The following is a 16182-nucleotide window of genomic DNA, read 5'->3' as shown; positions in this document are numbered from 1 at the left end:
AAATGTGGGAGATGAGAAAGTTGAGAGAGGAAATAAAAAAGTTAAGAGAGGAGCTAAGAGAATGGAGGGTGGAAGAGCGCGGAACAAGAGCGGAGAACACAACAAGAGGGGAAGAAGTAGCTGAAAAAGAGAAAAAGGAGGAGGAAGAAAAGAAGTACAAGAGAACAGAAAACGAAAAAATCAGAGGAATGGAGAGGATGAGAAGAGAAAGAAGAAAGAAAAGCCTAATTTGGAAAGGAGAGAAGGGGATGGGGGGAGAAGAATTGTAATAACAGAGTTGGAGGAAGAAGAAAGAAGAAAGGAAATGGTGTGGATGAGAAATGGAATCTGGGAAAGGTGGGGTGTGGAGGTGGATGAGGACCTTTCAAAAGAAGAAAGAAAGGTCAAATGGCTAATCAAGGAGAAGGCGAAACAAGAGAGGGCAAGGGGAAGATGGGTGGTATATAACAATAGAAGAATTTGGGTGGAAGGAGAAGAGCTAGTATGGTGCGAGGAGGAAGGAGGATGGAGAAAGGAAATACTGGGGGACAGGATCGAGAAAGCGATGAAGACTGGTCAAGACGAAGGAGGAGAAGAAAGGAACAAGGAGGGAAAGGGAAGAGAATAGAGAAAACAAGGGAAGAGCGAAGAGAAGAGCAAGAAGAAGGCGAAATCATAGAATTAAGAGTTTAGTATAAGTTAAGCAAAGAATAGAATAGTTGAGGCCAGAAAAGTATGTACAAAACCATGGACAATTTAAGTTAAGTTAGGTTAATTTGATAAGATAGATTATTGTTTTGTTAATTGTAGGATTATAGTATGGTAGTTTAATTTAATATTTTGTTTTCTGATTTTTGTTTTATGGCCAAAGAGTATCTTTAGTTTTTAGTTGGTATTTTCAGTTTAAAGTCAGTGCATCTATGCGGAGAATAGGACAGAGAATAAGGGGAATGGAAAAGGAAAAGTAAAAGAGGAAAGAAAGTAGGAGTGAGAAAGGCAGGAAAGTAAATGGGGGGGGGGGGGGGGGGGGTGGTGTGCAGTGTAAGACTGATAGATTAAGGAAAAAGGGAAATCAAGAGTAGGTATGGTAGGAAACACGGGAGGCAATGTGATACAGCGGCAGTATTATAAGTATAGTTACAATCTAAATGTATAGTAGGATAAGTGCATAGGGTATAAGTGTTGATAAAGTTTGGTAAAGTCTGATATTACATTATATTTTTATAGTTCATTATTTGATATTATATTTTGATACAGGTGCTGCAAGAGGAGAAATGTTTATGTAAAGGTTCGGGACCGCTCCTAATCAAAAGCGCCTCAAAATCCCGATTGGGAATTGATAAATAAATACAGTACTAACCTATCTATTGCCCGAGCGGTATTGACCGTCCTGGCAGCAATGATTTTTCTCAGGTAAGAGATTCATCGTATAATTTTCACGGTGCTATTAATATCCTCTACTTCTTTTGTCTGTGTCCTGAGGAAGGGACAGGAGACCCAACTGTTACTCCACACCTTTTCTCTTCTTCCTTTTTATTGTTTATTATTATTATTATTATTATCTTTTATATTATCTCTTATTTTTTATTTTTAGGTGTTCCCGTTGGACGTCGGCATTATTCTATGCACTATAAAGTGCCAGGCTGCTGGCATATTCGTTTCTTTAACTTAACTCTTCACCTATTTTGACGTTTAATCCTTTCGAGCCCTGCCCGTTTCCATGTGAGTTCTTATTTGCATCTCTTTTCTTATCTTTTTTCTATGTTTATTTTCGAATTCCTCTTTTTCCTTAAGGCATTCCTCTATTAAATTCCTCACTGGAAAATGTAAATCTTTGTCTTTCAATAGTGTAGCCATGTTATCTTTGTACCACCTCTCTGGGTAAATATCGCTTTCTAGTTTCTTTTTTTCATCATTCCATTTTGCGCAGTCGAAGAGTGTATGTGCCGGATCGTCGATTTCTTCAACGCAAAACCAGCACTTTGCATCTTCTTCTTTGTTGATCTTATTTAGAAAGGTACCATAGCAGCCATGACCCGTCAGAGCCTGTGTTGTATGGTAGTTCAGCGGTGGGGTACCTTCCGCTTTCCATTCTCGTACATTTGGTATGATATCATACACCCACTGTTTGTGAAAGAAAGCATCGCCAACAAATTATTAATAATTAAATTAAACATTTATTGTAATGAAAGGAAATACATTCTAACAATCGCAGAAAATAAAAGCCGTTCTAGAACAATCTCGCGCTAAACCGGACAAAAAGAAAAGAATCGCAAAAAACTGTCGAGCGCGGAGACGAAAAAAGGGCCTGACCCCGGCCTCCGCGCCCCACTCTCCGGCCCGGCACGGAAGAGTGTCAGGCACTCACACATAGACAAGTCGCGAAACATATTACCAAATAAGGCAATAAAAAGGTCACGGAGCCCCCTAATTGGCGCTCGGGAGCTCCGTGAAACAAATCCGTGTGCCTGCCGGAATCTATAAAGGAGCCGGAACAACAAAGGCGATTAGAACAGTTAAAGTAACAATCCTTGGCGAGCGAGTACAGTATCTTTCAACGTTTAAACGAGTTGCGCGAACTGTGACTTGTAATCACCAACCTCCGCGGTAAGCGGCTCTTGTAAAAAATAAACTATCTCCTAGTCAAAGTGAAGCGCATTTATTTAAAACCCGATTCACTAGCGGCATAATAGTGCGGCAAAAGCCAGCTATAAATTCGCAAACAGTAAAAGTGGTCCTTCGAGCCGGATATAGTGATCGGGAGTGCAGTTTGTGCTTAAAACTCGGTGCCTGGGCTTCAAAAGCAGCGACACCCTTTACCGGATTATACCGGGACGCACAAATTTGCCAGCAAAGGTGCCTGGGCTTCACTGAAGCAGCGACACCCTCCAACACGCTACACGGAGTCGATCAACCGACATGGCCTCCAAGGATCTGTCCCTGAAGGAGCTGTACGCAGCTCAATCCGCCTCCAGGGGTCTCATCAGCCGAGCAGTGGACAACTTCACTAAGCTGGGAAAGGCGCAGCGAACCACAACCGTCACCAGCAGCAGGCTCAGCAACCTACGGGGATACTGGGAGAAGTTCGTCCAGCAGCACATGCAGATCCTCGCGCTGGCAGACAAGGAAGCAACTGCAAAGGATGAGTACTTTGTCAAAGATTTATTTGTCGAAACATCTTGTATATTTGAAGAAGCGTGCGATTATTTTAACGAATACCTCGCGAAATTAAAGCCTCCGCCGGTCGCGCAGTCGTCGTTTGACGAAAGTCACGTTGCTAATTCGCAAAACGTCGTGAACTCAATTAAATTACCGCAAATTACAATGCCGACCTTCTCAGGAGACTTCCATGAGTGGGAGAATTATCGTGACTTATTTCTGGCATTGGTAGATCAGAACGCTGCACTAACAGGGGTACAGAGACTTCATTATCTAAAATCCAGTCTTTCGGGCGAAGCCGCCTTAACTCTAAAGAATATCGCGGTAACAGAATCAAATTACACCACAGCATGGGAACTCCTGAGAAAAAGGTACGATAACACGCGTCTAATAGTCCACTCACATCTGCGAACGCTCACAGAAATACCCAATATAAACCGCCCATCTGCCAAGGAATTGCGCAACCTGCGAGATAAGGCGAACGATGTTCGTCAAGCATTAACTAATTTGGGGAGACCGGTAGCAAGCTGGGATGACCTTTTCAATTTTCTAATAATCTCAAAATTAGACCGCGCTTCCTTGAATGATTGGGAACTTCAATTGGGGAGCAGCACCGCGCTGCCATCGTTCGCAGAATTGGACGAATTCATAACCTGCCGGATACGCGCGTTTGATGCGGTTGAATCGAGCAAACAGACGGCGCAGACTGACGAGTCAAAGATTAAAAAGCGAAGTTCAGATAAACGCACGTCTATAGTGTCACATCAGACTGACTCTAGTGCTATTAAGTGTGCATTCTGCAAAGCAAGCCACGCCTTAGCAACTTGTAACAAATTTAAGCAGAAACACGTCAATGAACGGCGTGCCTTTCTTTTCGAGAATCATTTATGTTTTCGCTGTCTAAAACCGGGGCATGGTACTGCAAAATGCCTCTCAAAGTCAGCCTGCGTCGCCTGTCACGGCAAACACCACACGTTGGTGCACTTTAAAAACGTCGACTCCAATGTCAGCAGCGGTCGAGCTACTGAAACACAGCAGAAGGCAGCAGAGACTGATTTACCCTCCACTTCTCAGCAGGATGAGAAGGAGCAATCATCCACGTGCCATGTAGCTTATTCTCGCATTAATAAAGCACTGCTGCCTTCCGCGTGTGTCAAAATTACCGCGGACAATGGCAGAACTATTCTCGTGCGCGCACTGCTGGATCAGGGTTCGCAGGTCACGTGTGTGACCGAACGCATAGCAGACCACTTGAAATCCAAAAAATTACCTGTCGCGGTAAATCTCTCTGGAATAGGGGGGGTCCGCGCGGGAAGGGTAAAACATGCGGTCGAACTAGAGATGTCCTCTTGTAATCTAAAAGATAGGGAGGAAGCCAAAATTAGATTCTCGGCTCTGGTATTAAAGAGTCTAACCTCTTACACTCCGAGTTCTTTCGAATTCGATTCAAAATGGAAGCACTTAGTCGACTTACCTCTTGCTGATCCAAAGCCCAGTGACTTTCAAGGGTTTGACTTACTCATCGGGGCTAACGAATACGGCAAAATTATGCTGGATGGGGTGGTAAAAGGTCCTCCCGGCACCCCGATCGCGCAGCGTACCGTGTTTGGCTGGGTCCTGTCGGGATCGTGTGGGCCAACACACGGAGGCTTGCGATCGGGGCTGCAAGTCCATCACGTTGAGATACTCGACGATCTGCATAAAAATCTGAAAAAATTCTGGGAATTAGAGGAGACTCCAAAGGGGTTAGGATTAACTCGTGATCAATTAGACTGTGAAAACCATTTTAAAGAGACTCACCGCCGCCGTATCGACGGACGTTACGAGGTTAGGTTGCCGTTCGCAAAAAACCCCAAGCTCACGGTCGGGGACACTGCAAATATTGCGAGGAAAATCTTTCAGTCAAACGAAGTGCGAGTAAGGAAGAATCCCGAGGTGTATAGGGAATATCAGACCTTTTTGCAAGAGTATCTTGATTTAGGTCACATGAATCGAATCAGGGAAACCGAATCTTTAAACGATAAAGTTTTTATTTCTCACTTACCTGTATTGCGTCAGGAAAGCCAGACCACGAAATTGCGCGTAGTCTTCAATGCTTCAATGAGCTCCTCTAACGGTAAATCTTTGAATGACTGCCTCCACGTAGGGCCCAATTTGCAAGCAAATCTGTTTGCGATACTGATTAGGTGGCGTTGGCACCGCTTCGTATACACGGCGGACATTGCGAAAATGTTCCGCCAAATACGCGTAGCACCCGAAGACACTAAATATCAGTGTATCTTCTGGCGTCCTTCAGAAAACTCTCCGCTAGCAGCTTATCGTTTGGAAACCGTCACATACGGCACGGCGTGTGCACCCTTTCATGCCAATCGCGTCTTAAAACAACTCGCGAAAGACGAAGGCGAAAAGTATCCGTTGGGAGCAGCCATCTTGTTAGACGAATTCTACGTAGACGATGCTATGTTCGGTGCAGACGATCCGTCGCTATTGGTAGACATGCGCGATGAGCTGAACCGATTGCTCATGGCGGGCGGGTTTAAATTGAGGAAATGGGCAAGCAACTCTTCGTCACTCCTCAAAGATATCCCAGCAGAGGATCATGGGTTAGCGGTTAGCAGAACCTTGCAAGATGACGAAAGGGTTAAGGTGTTAGGAATTCAGTGGAACCCTTCCTCCGATGTCTTTCATTTCCATACGAATACTCCCGAACTTAAGAAATATACGAAGCGGGCATTCTTATCGCTATTGGCAAAAACGTACGACCCGTTAGGTTGGATAGCACCCTTTATTGTTCAAGGAAAAATAATCTTACAAAAGTTGTGGTTGGCAAAAGTTAGCTGGGACGACAATTTACCTCCAGATTTAGCACGCGATTGTGAGAAGTTTCACTCAATGCTCTTCTACACAAGAGATATTTCGATTCCTAGATGGGTAGGAGTAGGAGGGGAGATAAAAACGGTGCAGCTACACGGCTTCTGTGATGCCTCTCACTTAGCGTACGCTGCAGCGGTGTATATCCGAGTAGAGTCTTCGTCAACAAAGGTTACGCTGCTGTATGCAAAAACTAAGGTGGCCCCGTTGAAAGTGCAGAGCATTCCTCGGCTTGAACTCTGCGCGGCTGAGCTGTTGAGTCGGGCGATCAATTTTGTTCTTGGGGCGTTGCGAGTCAAACTCGATGCCATCGTCTGTTGGTCAGATTCAAAGGTTGTATTAGATTGGTTAAATGCACTTCCAGGAAACTGGAAGACCTTCGTAGCAAACCGAGTATCAGAAGTGCAAACGAGCTTACCTTCGGCTCTGTGGCGTCACGTTCCAGGGACGCAAAACCCCGCCGATTGTGCGTCGCGAGGATGCTCAGCCAGGGATCTCAGGACGCATGATCTCTGGTGGAGTGGACCGAACTGGCTGTCAGATCCCTCGGAGAGCTGGCCACAGCAAGGGTTCACTCCAAGGGACGAGCAGGTCGGCGAGGAATGTTCGGTACAGGTGGTTTCAAACGTAGATCACAAGGTGGAACCGTTGGAGATCTTCTCTCGTTTCTCTTCCTGGCCTAAATTATTGAGAGTACTTGTATACGTGTACAAATTCTACAACGCGTGCAGAAAAAGTCCAAACACAGAGAAAGGCAAGGTCGTCTCGAAGACAGAAATACAGTTCGCAAAAACTAAATGCTTTCAACTGACACAAGCTAATCACTTTCCAACAGAATTGAGAGAACTTGCTAAACCAAAAGGAGTGCTAACTAAAAGTTCAATTTTGGCTCTTTCCCCGTATTTAGATAAAGATCACATAATTCGCGTGGGTGGGCGCTTAAAGTACTCACCTCTGCCTGAATCGGAGAAACATCCGATAATACTTCCGCGATGCCACGTCACTTCACTAATTTTGAAGCACGTGCACATCATGACGCAGCATGGAGGGCTGCAACTGACATTGCGAACCCTGCGCCAGCAGTATTGGGTCATTCACGCGCGAACCCAAGTAAAAGGGCTAATAGCGAAATGCGTAATTTGCGTTCGACAGCGCGCACAAACCTTACAGCAGCAAATGGGAGACTTGCCACGAGAACGCGTAACCCCAAGTCGCCCGTTTAGTATTGTGGGAGTCGATTATGCAGGCCCATTTGCATGCCGCGTCTCACAAGGCCGCGGGCAAAAAACACGAAAATGTTACCTTGCGCTGTTTGTTTGTTTGTGCGTTCGGGCTGTACACTTAGAATTAGTCAGCGACTATACCACAGCCACATTCTTAGCCGCGTTCGAGCGATTTACGTCACGAAGAGGCCTGCCCTCGAAAGTCTTTTCCGACAACGGCACAAATTTTAAAGGCGCATGCAACGAAATTAGGTCGCGAATACGAAACCTTAGTTCGGATAACGAATTTTGTAACGATGTGGCCACGCGGGGAGTGGAGTGGAAGTTTATCCCGCCCGGTGCGCCACACTTCGGCGGTCTATGGGAAGCAGGGGTCAAGAGCGTTAAGCACCATTTAAAACGAATACTAGGCTCCTTTAACCCCACTTTCGAAGAGTTTTCGACACTACTTTGCAAAATAGAATGCTGCCTCAATTCGCGTCCATTATGTCCGCTTCGTGACGATCCGGAAAGTTTCGATGCACTAACCCCGGGTCACTTTCTCACAGGTTCTCACTTAATGTCCGTGCCTGACGCTTCGTTGTTAGACGTAGCTGACTCGCGACTTTCGAGATGGCAGGCAATACAAAAAGTCCATGAACGATTTTGGAAGCTGTGGTCCGCGGATTACTTGACAACACTGCAAACTAAAACGAAATGGCGAATCGCGAGCGAGTCATTGCGTGTCGGCGATTTAGTTCTTCTACGGAATAGCAATCTCCCTCCAACTCAGTGGAATTTGGGAAGGGTAACAGAGATTTTCACGGGCGGGGATAATCTCGTGCGAGTGATTCGGGTAAGAACGGCGACAACCGAGTACACTAGACCGATCACTCAAGTATGCAGACTGCCTGTGAATGAAGAATGAATGAGACTGTTTATAAACACAGAGTGCGAATGAATGAGTATGCGCGGTACATTGTCATAGAAGCGAAGCGACCAGGCGTCACGGTCGATCACGAGTGATCGAGGCGGGCGGAAATGTTTGTGAAAGAAAGCATCGCCAACAAATTATTAATAATTAAATTAAACATTTATTGTAATGAAAGGAAATACATTCTAACAATCGCAGAAAATAAAAGCCGTTCTAGAACAATCTCGCGCTAAACCGGACAAAAAGAAAAGAATCGCAAAAAACTGTCGAGCGCGGAGACGAAAAAAGGGCCTGACCCCGGCCTCCGCGCCCCACTCTCCGGCCCGGCACGGAAGAGTGTCAGGCACTCACACATAGACAAGTCGCGAAACATATTACCAAATAAGGCAATAAAAAGGTCACGGAGCCCCCTAATTGGCGCTCGGGAGCTCCGTGAAACAAATCCGTGTGCCTGCCGGAATCTATAAAGGAGCCGGAACAACAAAGGCGATTAGAACAGTTAAAGTAACAATCCTTGGCGAGCGAGTACAGTATCTTTCAACGTTTAAACGAGTTGCGCGAACTGTGACTTGTAATCACCAACCTCCGCGGTAAGCGGCTCTTGTAAAAAATAAACTATCTCCTAGTCAAAGTGAAGCGCATTTATTTAAAACCCGATTCACTAGCGGCATAATAGTGCGGCAAAAGCCAGCTATAAATTCGCAAACACCCACCTTCCTTTTGTACATATTTCCCATTCTGCCTGCCATTCTCTCATTGTCTTTTCGTATTCTGCTGTTTTGATCTTTTTAACTATTTCTTTTCTATTTTCTTCCTCCAGTCCTATTGTCTCTTTGTTGTATCTGTCGAACAGTCGGGCCCTTTCTCTGACTAGATAATCCCAGGGTGGGAAACCCGTCAGTATACATAACACTTCTGTGGACACCGTCTTATATGCTCTAGTTATTCTCCCCAAGGGGACTCTTTGTGCATCTCTTAGTGCTTTTACATTCATTTTATACTGTAATGCCCTTTCCCATATCGGTGCTGCATACATTATCACAGACTCCACCACTCTGTAATAAAGTATTCTTGCAATAGTTCCTGCCCCTTTTGTGTTCGCTTGGAGCGCGTATAAGTGTAGGGAATATTTTAGTGCCTTTTCCACCACTTTCTTTATGTGTTCCTTAAACTTTTGATTTCTTTCGAATATTACTCCTAGGTATTTAGCTATCACGCAGATCTCCATATTACTACCCTTAATATTCACTTGGATTCCTCTCACACTTCTCACGTCCGTGAGAAGGATTGATATTGATTTGTGTGGAGCCAGTTCCAGCCCTTCTTTCGTGAACTATGGTATCAGATCGTTCATAACTTGCGCAGCTAGAATTTCCAAGGTTTTCAGATCCTTCTCGATAATTATGATATTTATATCATCCGCAAATGCTATAAGGTACACGTCTCTTCTCCTGTGCACTCTCAAAAGTCCGTCATACACTACGTTCCACATAAACGGACCTATGACTGAGCCATGTGGTACTCCTCCGAACACTTTGACCCTTTTTTGTACATCCGACGCATTTATAATCAACCATCTATCTGTTAAATATTGTTTTACCATGTTCACTATTATTGGTGGGAACTGTCTCCTCTTTAGTTCTCTCAGTATGCTGCTCCATCTCACAGGGTTAAACGCATTTTTGACGTCGAGCAGTATCATAAGGCAATGTCTTCCCTCTTTCTTTGCTGTATCCCAAAGGCTCATCACATTTTGCATAGCATGGACAGTACTTAATCCTTTTCTGAACCCGTACTCATCTGCTGAGAGGTCGTTTTTTTGCAATTCTTTGTTCAGTTTATTTTTCATTATATGCTCAAGGATTTTAGCCATATTCGAAGCAATGCAAAGTGGCCTATAGTCCGAGGGGTTTATTTTTCCCCAATTATTTTTGTCATCATTTTTTTTTCTTTTTTTCGGTATTTTGCCCTTCGGTAGTAGTACCAATCGAGTCTCCTTCTATTCCTCTGGCCAATAACCTAATTGCACGCACGCATTTAGTACTTGTCTAGAAATTTATTTACAAATTTTTTCGAATCTACGTCTTTAGTTAACATATTTGTTTTACTTTTTTCAGCTCCATCTTCCGCTAACCTAACTCTATGGAAGAGATATGAGTGGTCCGACCCTGAAATGTCTGCCAGGACTGTACTGTTGATTACTCTATTCGTAAGATTAGGACTCGTAATAATTATGTCTACTTTAGAGCCCTTACCCCTATTACAAGTCATCCCCCCCACCATTTTTATTGAGGACATGCCCAGCCTAACCATCAACTCTACCAATTTTTTCCCTCTCTTATTCCACACTCTGTCTCCCCATAGGGGGGATCTGTCATTTAAGTCGCCTCCCAATAGGACACCCGCCCAACCTCTGCATCGAATCACTTCTTCTATTTCTTCTAGACTATTTTCTGTTTCCGTTTCATGTATATTAGGAGAGATGTAACTACTGATAATTAAGATATCATTATAGTTTATTGCTATCATGCCATTTCTTTGTTTGATCACATTTATCTTGCTAGCTTTCTTTTTACTCGTCGTAGTAACTCACATCGCGGAATCCCCTTTCTCGTTGTTATACCAGTAATTCATGCTTCTGTTTTGTTCAGAGATGATAACCACATCCGCTTTTTTATCTTCTACCGTCTTCCTTAGTAGGTCTTGTGCTACCCTACATCTGTTTAGGTTTACCTGTAGTATATTAATTATGAATTTTGTTTTCGGGTTCTATCCCCGCTAACCACCCCTTTGTATACCGCACACCTAATAGATCCCGCTACGTGTGTTATCGCAGCTCCTTCCAAGCCTTTATCCGCACATAATCTACATCTTGACTTGTCGGCTTTACATTTCGACATTATGTGCCCTAACTCTCCGCATCTTCTGCATAAAATTTCATCACCCTGCAAAGCTGCACAGTGTGCCGCTAGGTGACCTATATTATGACATTTAAAGCACCTTACTATTTCCGGCAGGTGTCTAATCCTACAATTTGCCCAACCTATTTTTATTCTTTCGTCTTTTATTTTCGTTAGGAGGTCCGTAGGCCCTTCTACTATCGCTACCTGGGTTCCCATGTATGCCCTTCTCAGTGACTAACCACTCAGCTCTCCCTTGTTTATATTCGTTTCTGCAGCCATTGCCTCTAGGACTTCCTCCATGCTCCTTACGCCAAATTCCCTAGGTTGTAAAGTTTGAATTTGGTAAGTGCAACAATCATTGGCCTTTAGGAATTGGTCCTTCCCGATATTACAGCCCTTATAGGCAAGAGGAACTTGATCCATCCATCGTATCACAACTTTGATTGGCGAGAGGAACTTGGTCCATTCTTCATATCATTGAAGTGGAAGGGCCGGGGAACTTGGTCAACATTTACACGAAGTGTTTTGGTTTGGATCTGTTTAATCTCTCTCCATACTTATTTTCCTCTCTGAACGTATCAGAGAGGATTTTATTTCTGACACCTCTTGACTTTTCTTAAACTCAGGGACGGAATTTTATTTATAATTCAGTGGACTTATGTGTATTTTATACTTTAAATATTTCTAAACAGTCTCCCTTCTAAAAGTGATAGAACGAATTTTCGTCTAACACTACTTTCTTGGTTCACAAATTTTATACAACCTTATACTTTTTTAATTTTAACCAATTTTGGTTACAGACAGTTGATGCTCAGTTGGTACAAGTATGCAACACTTATAAGTGCATACAGATCACCAGCCTTATATTACAAGGCTCACCACATATGGGCCATTCGGTCTTAGACACCGACCCGTGGTAATGCTGTGTGGAGATTAATAATAATCCGCAACGGAAAACCGGAACGAGAATAGTCGGGAAAGTGTATTCTCGAGGAGCGGTAGACTGCTTTTCAACCGAAGTCATAAAAGGGTCACACGCTCGACACTACTCCCGACCGGTTCGAGCGAACCGAAAGTGCCTTCCTATAAATACCGAACGGCCGGCCGCTAGGTCGGCGACGCATGGGCTTACGCCCAGGCGTACGCCTGGGCAAACCGCCGTAAGAGCGTAACATCCCGCCGGCACGGTAAAACGTAGACTGAAAATATCGTCGAATATATCCTTTCATTTTATAACGTTCTATACATGAAAATTAATAAATCAACATGCACGGCATAATAAATTCACATTCTCATGTAAATCATGGGTTTAATTAATATTTTAAAAAATTTAAAAACCGCCTAGAACCGATGAGATGAAAATATTAAAACGATATTTTTGCATTTTCTTGCGGTAAAACATTAACAAATAAGCGACTATAACAATATAAAACTACATTTGCGATTTAATTAATCAAAATTAATATTTCTTTTTGATTTTTCAGCGATCCAGAAGCGATGAGACGAAGATATTCAAACGATATTTTTGCATTTTCTTACGATAGAACATTAACAAATGAGCGACTATAACAATATAAAACTACATTTGTAATTTAATTAATCAAAATTAATATTTTTTTTGATTTTTCAGCGATCCAGAACCGATGAGACGAAAATTTTAACAATCATATTTTTGCATTCTGTACGATTGATCCATCGTTAAACGCTATTAAACTAACGTCCGTGATGAGATAAATGAAAATTTTCGGTCCGTTTAGCCAAAATATCGAACTTTAGTTGCGCTCTAAAATATTTCAAAGTCCCAGCGGCGTATTGGTTTGCCCTGAAATTTTTCAAAGTTCCAGCGGCGTGTTGCTTTCAAAGTGCCTCCCTCTAAATACCGAACGGCAGGCCGCTAGGTCGGCGACGCACGTGCTTACGCCCAGGCGTATACGGGGGCAAATCGCCGTGAGAGCGTGCGATTTCGACTTTCGCAATAAGATAGTCTCCTTTATGAAAAGAAACGTACACGTCTCCCAAAAAAAAACATTTTCATGACGATCAATGTAGATCATGGGTTTTATTCATGTTTTTGGAGATGTAGTAACCGTACAGAACCGATGAGACGAAAATATTAAAATACATATTTTTGCGTTTCACATAATTTCATTGCAATAATCTTGTATTCGTGTTTTATTTACGTGCGCTGGTAAGGTTAGGTTGTATATTAGTATACCACGTGATCGTGTTCTTTTCGCCATGAATTATTTCCAAGTTCCAGCCGCGTATTGCTTTGACCCGAAATTCCTCAAAGTTCCAGCGGCGTGTGACGTCCGCGTGCAGCGTACGTAACGCGACTGAGACAACACAACTTCCCACCACCGCCACTGCGACGCCACCGCCTCTAGCGGCCACCATAGGAACCACAGCACTCCATAGCCAACCAGCGCACCACGCCGATCGCTCCAACAGCGGCGGTAGTACCGAAGTCACCGCTAGGTGGCCGCTCGACCAGTACTTTCTCACAAGCAACTTAGCGTAGGATAGACATATATACCCCTTACGACGAAGTCAAGGACAAGGCAGTAGCAGGCGAAAATCCTGATACTCGATCCAAGAGGACTCAAAGCGAGATTCCCTAGACCAGCCAGTCTTAGTGACCCGGCCTTGGACGAGAAGAAGGCTAATAGCACGCTACACCTTCACACCTCCGGTTGAGGAGGCTGAAGCTGGCTACTCTGCTCGTCAGCTCAATCTAACATTCCTTTGCCGATCCCCCTGTGGAGACGCTGCGGCCTAGAACGCACCTCCAGAGGTATCGTCATACATGACACTCAAAAGAGTTCGTCGTGCAGGGCATCGTAATGCCCTTAATCGGTTGAAATATCAATTATTCGTAACTGCAACAAATTATAGCGCGATCCGCGAAAATTGTAATATACGGGAAACCTACGAAATTACACCTTTAACATTAGATAAACCAGCGATACCAAACCTAAGTGGAATTTCGCCCAAAGATCCGCGCTTAAGATTTTATATGAGTAAACTATATAGGGAAACTAGAATTAACTTGAAGGATTGACAACGCTTCCAATTAGGATAAGAGACTGATATTTTTATTGATAAATATTACACATTTTATTTAGAACATATTGTCTATTATCAATTGTTGTATAGATTTAGTCTTGTTCAATTATTTAGAATATATTCTCACTGCTCGTTGAAATATTTAGTTTACATTTATTAAACTTTACCAACGCCACACCTAGCTCCTTCTCGCTACCAACCTATCTCAGTCTACGTTCCTAATATTCCAGTTGAGCGCCGCTGATCGGGTTACCGCTCGTCCCGTCAAAAGTCTCGGCTTATTGACGATCCGACGTAACAGGCGTATTGCTTTTTTATTCGCACTTTTAAAAAAAAATGATCAATGCCAAAAAGCCGGAAATATAACATCCAATCGTCTACAGACGATTCCGAGTCTCAACGTCGAACTTGGAGTACCCATGATCGACCGTTAGAGTGCCGCGGCCGTTGTTCGGCGAGATCCCAACGACGAATCCGATGACGCCCGGACGGCAAACTGGGGCCCGTGCGATGACCGGTCACAAGGGCTGGCCACCTAGTAGTGTCACATTGTTTTGAGCCTTTCGACCCACACGAGACTCCTAGAAATATCGTTGCCACCTTTGTCTAGAAAGGATACGGCCTTAGAGGCGTTCAGGCATAATCCCACGGATGGTAGCTTCGCACCACCGGCCGCTCGACCGAGTGCGTGAACCAAATGTCCGAACCTGCGGTTCCTCTCGTACTGAGCAGGATTACTATCGCAACGACTAGTCATCAGTAGGGTAAAACTAACCTGTCTCACGACGGTCTAAACCCAGCTCACGTTCCCTGTTGGCGGGTGAACAATCCGACGCTTGGCGAATTCTGCTTCGCAATAATAGGAAGCGCCGACATCGAAGGATCAGAAAGCGACGTCGCTATGAACGCTTGACCGCCACAAGTCAGTTATCCCTGTGGTAACTTTTCTGACACCTCTTGCTGAAAGCTCTTCAAGCCAAAAGGATCGATAGGCCGTGCTTTCGCAGTCTCTATGCGTACTGAACATCGAGATCAAGTCAGCTTTTGCCCTTTTGCTCTACGCGAGGTTTTTGTCCTCGCTGAGCTGGCCTTAGGACACCTGCGTTATTCTTTGACAGATGTACCGCCCCAGTCAAACTCCCGGCCTGGCAGTGTCCTCAAATCGGATCACGTCGGAGTACTATCGGCGATCGGCGCAAGGCCTCACACCACTCTTGTACGCTTGGTTCTAGAATTCCGTGACAACCGGGTCGAAACCACGGTGCACGCGCTCCGCCTAACCGAGTAAGTAAAGAAACTATGAAAGTAGTGGTATTTCACCGGCGATATAAAATCTCCCACTTATGCTACACCTCTCATGTCTCCTTACAATGCCAGACTAGAGTCAAGCTTGACAGGGTCTTCTTTCCACGCTAATTTTTCCAAGCCCGTTCCCTTGGTAGTGGTTTCGCTAGAAAGTAGATAGGGACAGAAGGGAATCTCGTTAATCCATTCATGCGCGTCAGTAATTAGATGACGAGGCATTTGGCTACCTTAACCTGTGTCTCCGGACACTCTTCCGAGGTATTGCCCCCTTGTTGGGAATATGATATAACTGCATGCAGTTGACAGCTGTATTAGTTAAGTATGATAATAATAATTGAGATTAAGTAGTTAATTAACATACATACTGATTAGTCTAATAAATAGCTATATACAAATAAATAAATAATTATTTAAATTAATAAATTGACAAATATTTACAATTGTATTACAATATTTACAAATTACATTAAAACAATTATTTACAATTGTGTAACTAATAACTGTGCGGCTGCTTGGCGGGCAGGCGTGTGTGTACATTAATTTGTATTATCTTGCGTAATCAATAAATTTATTCACAATTTCAATTGATGACCGTAATATCGTAAGCACAATTTTTTGGATTTAATATTTAGTAAAACCCATTGTAATGAGTGCGTCTTTGATAGCTACTGGTACCGCCCCCCTACTGCCAAACACTGTAGGTATGACCTCTGCGCTCCTGACGTTCATCTTGTTTTTAAAATATCCTCTGCAGACATTATAT

The 16182-nt window shown here is 43.8% G+C and overlaps 2 long non-coding RNA genes across 2 annotated transcripts; both read right to left on the bottom strand.

The window, feature by feature from the left end:
- Positions 1 to 2301: 2301 nt before the first annotated feature.
- On the bottom strand, positions 2302 to 5720 carry LOC143305832 (uncharacterized). Its single transcript, XR_013063030.1, has 5 exons — positions 5183 to 5720; positions 4939 to 5011; positions 4613 to 4845; positions 4409 to 4494; positions 2302 to 3112 (listed from the first exon to the last, which is right to left on the bottom strand). It is a non-coding gene; the product is annotated as an uncharacterized LOC143305832 (long non-coding RNA).
- Positions 5721 to 5807: 87 nt separating this feature from the next.
- Positions 5808 to 8171, bottom strand: LOC117611334 (uncharacterized). Its single transcript, XR_013063031.1, has 3 exons — positions 6962 to 8171; positions 6428 to 6688; positions 5808 to 6323 (listed from the first exon to the last, which is right to left on the bottom strand). It is a non-coding gene; the product is annotated as an uncharacterized LOC117611334 (long non-coding RNA).
- Between the last annotated feature and the right edge of the window lie 8011 nt (positions 8172 to 16182).

This window comes from Osmia lignaria, chromosome 11, assembly GCF_051020975.1.
Source record: "Osmia lignaria lignaria isolate PbOS001 chromosome 11, iyOsmLign1, whole genome shotgun sequence".
Lineage (NCBI taxonomy): Eukaryota > Metazoa > Arthropoda > Insecta > Hymenoptera > Megachilidae > Osmia > Osmia lignaria.
This window is presented reverse-complemented; position numbering and strand designations above follow the sequence as displayed.